The sequence below is a fragment of the Suncus etruscus genome, chromosome 15 (assembly GCF_024139225.1).
Source record: "Suncus etruscus isolate mSunEtr1 chromosome 15, mSunEtr1.pri.cur, whole genome shotgun sequence".
Classification (NCBI taxonomy): Eukaryota; Metazoa; Chordata; class Mammalia; order Eulipotyphla; family Soricidae; genus Suncus; species Suncus etruscus.
Genome location: NC_064862.1, coordinates 10,900,653 through 10,913,832, shown reverse-complemented (window position 1 = coordinate 10,913,832; position 13,180 = coordinate 10,900,653). Strand labels below are relative to the sequence as shown.

General features: G+C 36.4%; 1 protein-coding gene across 1 annotated transcript in view; it reads right to left on the bottom strand.

Annotated features, from left to right (window-relative positions):
- Nucleotides 1-13,180, bottom strand: part of VTA1 (vesicle trafficking 1) — a 73,826-nt gene that overhangs the window by 47,499 nt on the left and 13,147 nt on the right. The window lies entirely within an intron of this gene.

The following is a 13,180-nucleotide window of genomic DNA, read 5'->3' as shown; positions in this document are numbered from 1 at the left end:
TTCAAATCCCAGCATCCCATATGGTCCCCCATGCCTACCAGGAGCTATTTCTGAGCAGATAACCAGGAGTAACCCCTGAGCACCGCCAGGGGGGCCCAAAAGCAAAAAAAAGAAGAAGAAGAAAGAATGAAATTACTCCAGGTGGTGCTTGGGGAACTGTATAGGATGCTGAGGATCAAACCCGAGTCAGTCTCATGCAAGGCAAGCATCCTACCCACTTTTTTTATTACTGCTTTTTTTAAAACTTCAACTTTTTTAAAAGAACAAACTTACCAATACAGATACATGGTTTTGCAGACACAACTTATTCAGTACCATACATATGCACACATTTATACATGCATACATACATATATAAATATACACACACATCCAGAAGTACATAAATATCTTACTGGCCAATAACCTCATAAGGTAAGGAAATACAGTAGACCATTTCATTTCACTAGGCCTTTTCTAATTTTACTATAGCAATGGACATTACAGGAATACCATATATGGAGTTCAGTTAGCTATTTGGTAAACTTTGGGAATAAATTGTTTTTCAGCATGGGTGACAGCACTAATAATAAAGAAATGAAGTTTTAAGCCTATATTCATTTTGACTTCTGAGGACATCGCAGGAACTAACCACTATAATCAGCACTTTCATGTTAGGAAGCAAAAATAATTTGCTACTATGTTAAAAAGTACAGTTCTCAGCTCCAATTTATTATGTAAAACTAGCTACTTCTATAGCTTACAATGAAAGAAAATGAGTATATACACACATGTAGAACTACATTGAATCAAAAACCAAATTACCCCATTTAGTCAAAGTATCATCTTCCCTTACCAATATAAAAAGATATACAATTAAAAAATTAGCTTAGAGGCCAGAGAGATTATACAGCTGGTAGGGCACTTGTCCTGCATGAAGCAGACCCAGGTTGGATTCTTGACACCCAATATGGTTCCTCAAGCACTGCCACAAATGACTCTTAGGTGCAGAGCCAAGAAAAAGCCCTGAGCCCCAGGAGGTGTGGCAACAAAATAAAATAGTAGCTTTGTGCCCTTTGAAAGTGAACATATGAGCTGATACTTACCATACAGTGTAGCAACAAAACACTTTTTCTTGTATTTTACATATATTATCTAATAATTACAAGGGCATTACTATTCAATTTATTCCTTTAAAGAATTAAGTCATCTTGGGAATGGAAAAGAATAAAAGATATAAATTGCCCTTGTTTGTCCATTTTTGAATATTCTAAGATGCCAAAAATGTCTTAAGAAAACATTAGACATTTTTAAGTATTAAAAACATTAAATCTGTTTATGAACATTAGTATTTTTAATGTTGCCTTAAGAGATTAAAAAAAAGATCACTTTCATACAGACCTCTGTTCAAGACAAGCAATTCATTCTAGCGGCAGCCCTGTGATGAAAATTAATGTCTAGCATGAAAAATTACCCATTAAAACAGATCAAATAAATACGAAGCTAAAATAATCTATAAGAAAATATATTTGATTTATTTCATCAAGAAAATACTTATTTTAATATGAATAAATATTATATGAGGATGACTAATGAGCCATATTTGCAAAAGGACTAAATATTTTCTGATCCTATTTTAATCTAATGAGACATTTAGAAGAGAAACGTTTATTAAACCTGAATGAATGTTATTCAATGTTCAAAAATGCTAAACATTAATAGTTTACCATATACTTGCTTACTAAGAAATAAATATGAAATGTAAAACAAATATAAAACATGAAAGACATATAAAAGGAGTTATAAGGCATCATCTTGCTTTCTCTTTTTGGTTTTTGGGCCACTCCCAGTTGTACTCATGGGTTACTCTTGGCTCTGTGCTCAGAAATAGTTCCTGGCAGGCTCATGGGACCATATGAAATGCCAGGGTATCGAAACCAGATGGATCAATCCTGGGTCAGCTGTATGAAAGAGAAGTGCCCTATTGCCGTGCTATCAATCCAGCCTGAGGCGTCATCTTTTAATAAATTAAATAAATATGGTATTCAAATAACTATCATGATAATATACACTGATATTTACAAACATTAAATTCTAGTAAATACTAGAGTGAGTAAGAAACGGTTGACCGTGGGGACTGCCAAGTGAAGTGCTGATTGACTCACTTGCGGAGTCCCTGCCCTGTCCTGTGCTTCTCTGTCTTTTCTGAATCCTTGAGGCTCTCATAAGAGCCCTGGGAAACGAACCCCCAAAAACTGCATTCTGAAGCTACCCAGCGAGCGGGTGAGTAAGAAATGGCTGACCATGGGGACTGCCAGGTGAAGTGCTGATTGCTCCACCTGCAGAGTCTCCGCCCTGCAGTGCTTCTTCTGAGGAACCTGAGGAAACTTAGGACCTGAAAGGAGCCCTGTCCTGTGCTTCTCTGTCTTTTATGAATCTTTGAAGCTCTCCTCAGAGCCCTGGGAAGTGAACCCCCAAAAACTGCATTCTGAAGCTACCCAGCAAGCAAGTGAGTGAGTAAGAAATTGCTGCCTGAGTGGGGCCCGAGTGTGAAAAACTGTGAGTGCTGCCTGAGTGTAGTCCTCTTGCATGAACCTCTTGGGAGTGGGCCGAAAAGAGCCTCCAGCAGAGCACTTAGCTCCGCTTCGCTATGTGGCCATGCGCTCTTTCTAAGAAAAGAACACCATCACAACAAGAAGAAAAAATCACACAAAGAACTGTGCTGGATCACAGAAGCAAGCATTTCCCTCCGGACTGGCTTCTCTGCTGCGTGCTTGGGCACCAGTTAAGAGACACAGAGTGGCTAAATGGATCAAAAAACTCAATCCAACCTTCTGCTGCCAACAAGAAACGCACCTGAATAGTCAGAACAAACATAGACTCAAAATAAAAGGCTGGAGAAAAATTATCCAAGCAAACAACACCCATAAAAAAGCTGGAGTGGCCATACTAATATCAGATAATGCAAACTTTATATTCAGGAAGGTTGTAAGGGACAAAGATGGACATTTTATATTAATCAAGGGGTATGTAGAGCAGGAAGAAATAACTCTCCTAAACATATATGCACCGAATGAGGGGCCAGCAAAATATTTAATACAACTGTTGACAAATCTGAAAAATAATATCAATAACACAATAATTGTGGGGGACCTCAACACGGCTTTGTCAACACTGGATAGGTCAACCAGACTGAAACCCAACAAGAATATACTAGACCTGAGGAGAGAAATGGAAGAAAGAGGCCTAATGGATATATATAGGACACTCCATCCCCAGAAACTTGGGTACACATTCTTCTCCAATGTACATGGGACATTCTCCAGGATAGACTACATGCTGGCACATAAAACATACCTTCATAATATCAAAAGAATAGAAATTTTGCAGACTACCTTCGCTGACCACAAGGCTCTGAAATTATTTGTGAATTCCAAAGGGACTCAGAAGAAAAACTTTAACACCTGGCAGTTAAACAGCCTCATACTGAATAACCAGTGAGTCAGAGATGAAATCAAGGAGGAAATCAAAAGGTTCCTGGAAACAAATGACAATAAAGACACAAACTATCAGAACTTATGGGACACAGCAAAAGCAGTACTGAGAGGAAAATTTATAGCTTTGCAAGCACACATCAGGAAGGAAGAAGGAGCTTACCTGAGTAGCTTAATGACACAGCTAATAGAACTAGAAAGTGCTCAACAAAAGGACCCAAAAATAGGGAGACAGAAGGAAATAACAAAGCTGAGAGCAGTAATCAACGAAGTGGAAACCCAAAAAAAAAATTCGAAAGATCAACAAAAGCAGAAGTTGGTTCTTTGAAAAAATAAACAAGATTGATAGACTACCAGCAAACCTAACAAAGAAAGAGAGAGAAACTTGATAACTCATATTAGGAATTAAAAAGGAGAGATCACTACTGATATGACAGAGATTCAAACGGTAAACAGAAACTACTTTGAGAAACTCTATGCCACTAAAAATGAGAACCTGGAAGAAATGGATAAATTCTTGGACTCTTATAATCTTCCACGGTTGAAAGAAGAGGATGTAGCATATCTAAATACCCCCATCTCCACTGATGAAATTAAAACGGTAATCAAATGTCTGCCCAAAAACAAAAGCCCAGGCCCAGATGGATTCACTAATGAATTCTTTCAAACTTTCCAAGAGGAACTACTACCAATCCTGGCAAGACTCTTTCATAAAATTGAACAAACAGAAACACTTCCAAATAGCTTTTATGAAGCCAACATCACCTTGATACCTAAACCAGACAGAGATGCTACTAAAAAAGAAAATTACAGACCAAATCGCTGATGAATGCAGATGCAAAGATCCTCAACAAAATCCTGGCAAATAGGATTCAATGCCTCATTAAGAAGATCATCCACTATGATCAAGTAGGTTTCATCCCAGGAATGCAAGGATGGTTTAACATCCGTAAATCTATCAATATAATACATAACATAAACAACAAGAAAAATAAAAACCACATGATCATATCAATAGATGCAGAGAAAGCTTTTGATAAGGTCCAACAAACATTCTTGATCAAAACTCTCAGCAATATGGGAATGGAAGGAACCTTTCTCAATATAGTTAAGGCCATCTACCATAAGCCAGTGGCAAATATTATCCTCAATGGAGAAAAACTAAAAGGCTTCCCTCTAAATTCTGGCACAAGACAAGGATGTCCTCTCTCACCACTCCTATTCAACATAGCACTGGAAGTACTTGCTATAGCGATTAGGCAAGAAAAAGATATCAAGGGAATCCAGATAGGAAAGGAAGAAGTCAAGCTCTGTTTGCAGATGACATGATACTCTACTTAGAAAACCCTAAAGACTATACCAAAAAGCTTCTAGAAACAATAGACTCATATAGCAAGGTGGCAGGCTACAAAATTAACACACAAAAATCAATGGCCTTTCTATATATATATATATATATAAAAGTATATATATTTATATATATAAATATATATAAAAGTATATATATTTATATATATAAATATATATATATATATATATATAATAGTACTAAGGATGAAATGGACATTAAGAAAACAACCCCATTCACAATAGTGCCACACAAACTCAAATATCTTGGAATCAACTTGACTAAAAATGTAAAGGACCTATACAAAGAAAACTATAAAACTCTGCTCCAAGAAATAAGAGAGGACACGCGGAAATGGAAACACATACCCTGCTCATGGATTGGCAGGATTAACATCATCAAAATGGCAATACTCCTCAAGGCATTATACAGATTTAATGCTATCCCTCTAAAGATACCCACGACATTCTTTAAAGAAGTGGATCAGGCACTTTTGAAATTTGTTTAGAACAATAAACAGTCTAGAATAGCTAAAGCAATCATTGGAAAAAAGAATATGGGGGGAATTACTTTCCCCAACTTTAAACTTTACTACAAAGCAATAGTTATCAAAACAGCATGGTATTGGAATAAGGACAGGCCCTCAGATCAGTGGAATAGGCTTGAATATTCAGAGAATGTTCTCCAGACATACAATCACCTAATTTTTGATAAAGGAGCAGGAAATCCTAAATGGAGCAGGGAAAGCCTCTTCAACAAGTGGTGTTGGCACAACTGGATAGCCACTTGCAAAAAATTGAACTTAGACCCCAACCTAACATCATGTATGAAGGTAAAATCCAAATGGAATAAAGACCTCGATATCAGACCCAAAACCATAAGATATATTGAACAACACATAGGCAAAACACTCCAGGACATTGAGACTACAGGCATCTTCAAGGAGGAAACTGCACTCTCCAAGCAAGTGAAAGCAGAGATTAACAGATGGGAATATATTAAGCTGAGAAGCTTCTGCACCTCAAAGGAAATAGTGCCCAGGATACAAGAGCCACCCACTGAGTGGGAGAAACTATTCACCCAATACCCATCAGATAAGGGGCTAATCTCCAAAATATACAAGGCACTGACAGAACTTTACAAGAAAAAAACACCTAACCCCATCAAAAAATGGGGAGAAGAAATGAACAGACACTTTGACAAAGAAATACAAATGGCCAAAAGACATATGAAAAAATGTTCCACATCACTAATCATCAGGGAGATGCAAATCAAAACAACCTCACACCCCAGAGAATGGCACACATCACAAAGAATGAGAATAAACAGTGTTGGCGGGGATGTGGAGAGAAAGGAACTCTTATCCACTGCTGGTGGGAATGCCATCTAGTTCAGCCTTTATGGAAAGCGATATGGAGATTCCTCCAAAAACTCGAAATCTAGCTCCCATACGATCCAGCTATACCACTCCTAGGAATATACCCTAGGAACACAAAAATACAATACAAAAACCCCTTCCTTACACCTATATTCATTGCAGCACTATTTACCATAGCAAGACTCTGGAAACAACCAAGATGCCCTTCAACAGACGAATGGCTAAAGAAACTGTGGTACATATACACAATGGAATATTATGCAGCTGTCAGGAGAGATGAAGTCATGAAATTTTCCTATACATGGATGTACACGGAATCTATTATGCTGAGTGAAATAAGTCAGAGAGAGAAAAACGCAGAATGGTCTCACTCATCTATGGGTTTTAAGAAAAATGAAAGACACCCTTGTAATAATAATTTTCAGACAGAAAAGAGAAAAGAGCTGGAAGTTCCAGCTCACCTCAGGAAGCTCACCACAAAAAGTGATAAGTTTAGTTAGGGAAATAACTACATTTCGAACTGTCCTAATAACGAGAATGTATGAGGAAAATGGAGAGCCTGTCTAGAGTACAGGCGGGGGTCGGGTGGGGAGGAAGGAGACTTGGGACATTGGTGATGGGAATGTTGCACTGGTGATGGGGGGTGTTCTTGACATGACTGAAACCCAAACACAATCATGGATGTAATCAAAGTGTTTAAATAAAAAAAAAGAAAAAAAAAGAAATCTGAAAAAAAAATACTAGAGGTATAGCTCCAAAAATATCTGTTTGCATATTGTATATATATCTTCTATACGGTTAGTATTACCTTTTTTGAAGACACTCTTGAATCAAAGGTTAAGAAGTAAACGAAAAGCACAGTATATTACTATAGAATATTTTATTGATTACTTTGGTAATTGTTTTTGGATTTCTTGACTTAATACAGCAACTTCATAATATAGCAACTTCAAGGAAAAGTGAAATGCTTTTCTTAAGTCCTACTAAACCAGGGGTCTCAAACTCAATTTACGTGGGGGCCGCAGGAGGCAATGTCGGGGTGAGGCAGGGCCACATAAGGGATTTCGCTTACCAAATATTTGCAATAAAAAATCGTATTAGTTAGAAAAAAATCGCAAAAAATCGCATTAAACATTTGCATATCCCAAACGGAACTGATGGGGTATGCGACTGTTTAATGCGATTTTTTTCTTACTAATGCGATTTTTATTGCGATTATTCGGTAAGAGAATAATCTCTAATACTGCGAGATTTGAAGGCCGGCCGCTGGCCACAAAATGTTGTATGGAGGGCCGCAAATGGCCTGCGGGCCGCGAGTTTGAGACCCCTGTACTAAATGGTTGCTCGACTGGTATACAGTAAACACTAAGAGAAATCAGGTTATTAAAATAGCATAGATTTTAACTCTGGGCACAACAGGGTAAGCATACTTAGCATACCACTGTGAACAAACTACATAAAACACTTTCAGAAAAGTGAAAAACCACGACTGGAGAAATAAATCAGGTGAGAATGGTTACAGAACCAGTATACTGTCTAGGAGCTTCCTAAACAGAGCACAGTTCTTGAGCAAAACTGAGAAAACAAGACTAGGGTTCAGGAAGATGGAGGCCACAGTAAAATGAGGCACAGAGTTCTAAAGAGCAGGGAAGCTATGCAGAAAAGAATTCCAGAAATCAGAACAGGGGGAAACATTGAGAATTAGGTGTACATCAAGTGAATGAAGAGGGAGAAAACCCATAAGGCCAAAGAATGAGAAGACTGGTTTGAATGGTGCCTTCAAGTGTCAATGAGACAGAGTAGAGTCCTAGAATTTATATTCAGCAGAGACCCCTAAAAGGAATTGGACCTACCTGTCCCTAAAACAAAGTGATCTGCCCTAAATAAACCACAAAGCCAACAAAATAAATAGGCACAAAAGAATCAAACTGAAAGACAATTTAACTGTTGCTGAAATCAAATCCCTTACACTGAGAACATAAGTTTTGGTCAAGCACATACAATTCACAATGTTAGGCAACCCAACCAAAATTTACTAATGATGTTAAGAAGGAGAAAAATGCCATCCACAAAATGCTAAGAAAACTAAGTCAAAAGCCCCATAATAATAACAAAGCAAAAGAAAAATAGTGACATTATAATTCAAGGATTATAAGATAAGGAAACAGTATTAAGTATTAAAAAGACACCTTGAATAAAATGAGAAGAGAAATGGAACACACATGGATTTCTAGAGATGAAAAAATACAAGTGTGAAACAAAAATTTTACTGGAGCGTATTAACAGTTTAGGAACCATAGAAAAGAAGGTAAGAGGCCTTCAAAACAAAGCAATACAAGCTACTCAAAGTTAAAAAAAAATTCAACAAAAACAAAACCAAAGTGTTTCAGGGAGGAATTAGAAAATATCTGAACGCGTACAACTGAACTCCCCCCAAAAGTGGGTAGGAGTTCTTTTTAAAAGTGGAGAAAAAAATGGATAAATATAAATTATTAACAGAACAAAATAACATTCCAAAAATAAAATAAAAGCTATTTCATACATTAGGTTTAAGAATTCATTAATGGGGGCCGGAGAGATAGCATGGAGGTAAGGCATTTGCCTTTCATGCAGGAGGTAATCAGTTCGAATCCCGGTGTCCCATATAGTCCTATGTGCCTGCCAGGAGCGATTTCTGAGCCTGGAGCCAGGAATAACCCCTGAGCACTGCCAGGTGTGACCCAAAAACCAAAAAAAAAAAAAAAAAAAAGAATTCATCAATGGCAAGCCAATATCAAAATAAATTCCCCATTAGAAAAAAATGATATAAAACTTGGATTAAAATATAAAACATTTTACTTTCATGATTTTTTTAAAGAAAAGAACACATCTTATTGTTGTTATAGAGGTTTTCTTTTTGGAGGGGATGAATGACGAACTTATACTCAGGATACTGTTGGCAATGCTCTGCAAAGCAAGAATATTGTACTATCCCTCCAGCTGCTAACTCATGAGTTTTGATGAACAGTGATTATACCATTGCCGCTGTGGCATTACCACAATAGTCCTCAAGACCCTCAACAACTAACTCTCTATGTCATCCCCAGTCTGCAATTTGCCCTGCGTCCAGAAATCTGTTCTGCAGTTAAAGGCCAAAAGTTTGGCGTCAATCAACACTAACTTCTCCTATATATTCTTTATAGACCACAGTTGAGAGAAATCATTCACTATTCATTCAATGACTGCTTCCAGTTCCATCCACATTGCAGCAAACTGCAATATTCCATATTTTGAGCTGTATAGTATTCTAAATTTCTTTTTTAATAATCTTGCAGTATTTTATTTTAATGAAAACACTGTGATTTACAAAGTCCTTCATAGCTGGGCTTCCAACATACAATGAAGGAGGGCCAATCCCACCACTAGTGTCAACCTCCCTCCACCATGTTCCCAGAGTGCATCCGCCACTCTCTGCCGCCCAGCCTGCGAATATAATAGACCAATTTTAAGTATAGACTGTTAAGGTTTGGGTCTCTTGATTCCATTGCTGTTGCCTTTGGCTTGGATATTTAGTTAATCCTTTTTTAATTCTACCAATGCACTTGAGACCACTTGGTGCCCGAACTCTATCCTTTATCCTTATTAACATCATTAGTAAATTTTGGTTGGGTTGCCTAATATTGTTTTTATTTGTTTTTCTCCTCCTCCATTCTTCCCTTCTCCTTGAAGTACGCTGGGGCCAAGGGTGTTTGCAACAACTCCCATTTAAACCATTGCATTTCTTCATGCAATCATTCTAAATACCATATAAGTGATAATGTTCTGGGGGCCAGTGAGGTGGCACTAGAGGTAAGGTGTCTGCCTTGCAAGTGCTAGCCAAGGAAGGACCGAGGTTCGATCCACTGGCGTCCCATATGTCCCCCCAAGCCAGGAGTAACCCCTGAGCATCAAACGGATGTGGCCAAAAAACCAAAAAAAAAAAAAAAAGTGATAATGTTCTGTATTTATACTTCTTCTGGCTTACTTCATTTAACATATCTTCCAATTCCATCCACGTTGCAGCAAATTGCATGATTGCATCATTCCTTACAGGTATGTAGCATTCCATTGTATATATGTACATCTTTATAATCCACTCATCTATTATTGGACATTTAGGTTGATTCTAGATCTAGGCAATTGTACTGAGTGTTGCAGTGAATAAGTGGTATAAATATATCCTTTTTGATGAATGTTTTTCTTTCCTGAGGACAGATACCCAAAAATAGAATTTGGAGATCATGTGGCAACTCAATTTTGAGTTTACTGAGAAACCTCTAAACTTTTCTATAGGGATTGGATCAGGCAGCAATCCCACCAGTGTGGATGAGAGTTCTCTTTTTATCATAGTCTCATCAACACATATTGTTCCCAGATTTTTGATATGTGCCATCCACACTGATGTAAGATATCTCATTGTTGTTTTGATCTGGATTTACCTAATAAAAAGTGATGATGAGTATTTTTTTCATGGACATCTGTTAGTCTTCCACAGAGAAGGGTCTGTTCATTTCTTCTCCCCAGTTTTTGATGGAGTTTTTAGGTTTTGTGGAGTTAACCTCTGTGAGTACTTTAAATTTCTTTATACAGTTATCTGTTATAAACATTTGGGTTATTCCATGTTGCACTTAGTGTTGATTGAAAAGGTGTGCATTACCTTTTCAAATTAATTTTTGTGTTCTTGCAGTAGACAGAATGTAAGGCAATAGAAAGTGAGGAAGTGGTATCAGAGGATAATAGGAAGCTCTATTCTGAAGTTTTTCAACAAGTCCATAAACTGTGTTACCTGTACTGTTGGAACGATGCTATGATACTATCAGTGTATACTATGATACTATGCTATATAGTATCAGCATAATACTATCACTAACATTACTGTAAATCACAGTACCTCAATAAATATTAAAAAATAAAATATTTAAAACATGAACCTACATTAACTAATAAAAATGCTGAAAATATTAATTATATAGAAAATATTTTAAGAGCTTTTACTATACTCCTTTATGGGGGAGAGAGTGCTTGAGCCATACTTATTGATATTGCTATTCAACTATTCCTGGTTCTGTGCTCAGGGAAATATGGGATGCCAGTGATTGAAGTAGGCTCATTCTCATGCAAAAAGAAGTACTTTAAACCCAGTACTATCTCTTAGATTCTTTGGCTTTAAAAAATAGTTATCTGTCACTAGAGTAAAGAAATGATTAAATTTTAAAATGATCATAAGGAAGAAAAACCTATCATACAATATATAATAATGTTGAAGTAAAAAATATGCAGCTATGACTAATAAATGGGAGAGGCAGGGATAAAATTAAAATTCTTTCCTTATATATGATGTACTACATTATATTCAGCATAAAGTTTGCATAACATATATAAAAACGTTTGAAAAATATATTTAAAAGTTAAGACAAAGAGGGGTATCTAAAAACCCCTCAGCAGAGCTTCAATGAAATCTGGAGTGTTTCATAAGAAGTAAGTAGCAGGTTTAAAAAAAACACTTAAAAAGAAAACAAACAAAACCCAGCAAACAATAGAAGATGAATTTGAAGGGAGAAACCTTTTTAATCCTATGCTACTCAAAAGAAAATAAGTTTTCACTTTGAACAAAAATATAAAACTTTTTCACAATGAAATGACTATTATTTCAACCAGACAAATGACTATTTTACATGTGTAAAGTTCACTGAAGATGCTTAAATCTACATGGGTCCCCAAAGAAAGATGGCATTTTGGGGCCAGCGAGGTGGCGCTAGAGGTAAGGTGTTGCCTTGCAAGCGCTAGCCAAGGAAGGACCACAGTTTGATCCCCTGGCATCCCATATGGTCTCCCCAAGCCAGGGGCAATTTTTGAGTGCTTAACCAGGAGTAACCCCTGAGCATCAAACGGGTATAGCCCAAAAACAAACAAACAAAAAAAGATGGCATTTTAAGGCAAAATAATGGAATCCATCAACTGTATTTTCTTTGCCTTTTATGTTTCAGGAGGAGTTACAAAAATGAAGCTATTTACATTGTAACAGATATGCTAAAATTACATTTTTAGAAAATTAGCTTATATGTCTGTAGACATGTTTACCAAAAAGATAAGTAGAACAATGGATAAATTAATATTAGTTTTTCTGTGTATTTTTATTATTAACCTGATATTGTTGCAATAAAGAATCTTGAGTCAGTGTGTAACAAAAATGATAAACACTTGAGCAACAAAACCACGAACTCCTCCTTACCAGAGAATGAAACCAGCAAAAAGGAGAAAAATGCCTTTATGGCTTAATTAAACTTGTCTGGTTAGCTTAAAATACCCAATTTCTGTGATTAACAAGAAAATATTACTTATACTAATATCCATAAGGATTACCACCATCAATATCCACTGTTATTCTGCCTTTTAACTAAATTAAAATTCAAGTCTTGTGTGTCCTGTCACATCTAAAAATTTAGTAATACAATTACAAAGCCTGTAGCACCTATACTTAATTTTATGTTAACATTAATCAATGCTCCTCTACATATAAACTCACACTCTTTAAAGCTTATTAATTGTACAATGTCACCCCCTAGAGGAAGCTAAGAACACCAAACTTGATATTTGGTATATTTAGTTAGGTAAAACTAAAAGAAAAGAATCTTTCTTTCTGGTCATAGCTTTATCTAGGTAAACATGACAAAAATCAAAATAATTACTATATAGTGTGACTTTAGCAAAGATCCAAAAATCATATTTTCTGTCTATTAAAGACAAAAGAACAGAATACAGAACTCCAGACTATGTTTTAATGACACAAGCCTGTCCACACAGCACTAAATTTCTACATGACAGCATTGGCTGATGTTCCCCTTTCAGTTTTCAAAAGTATTTTAAGTCGTTTTTTTAAAACACTTTCTAACTAACTTTCCAATTACTACATACTACTATTTTTCCATAAAGCCAATTATCATTATGCTTCTGGTCATTCAA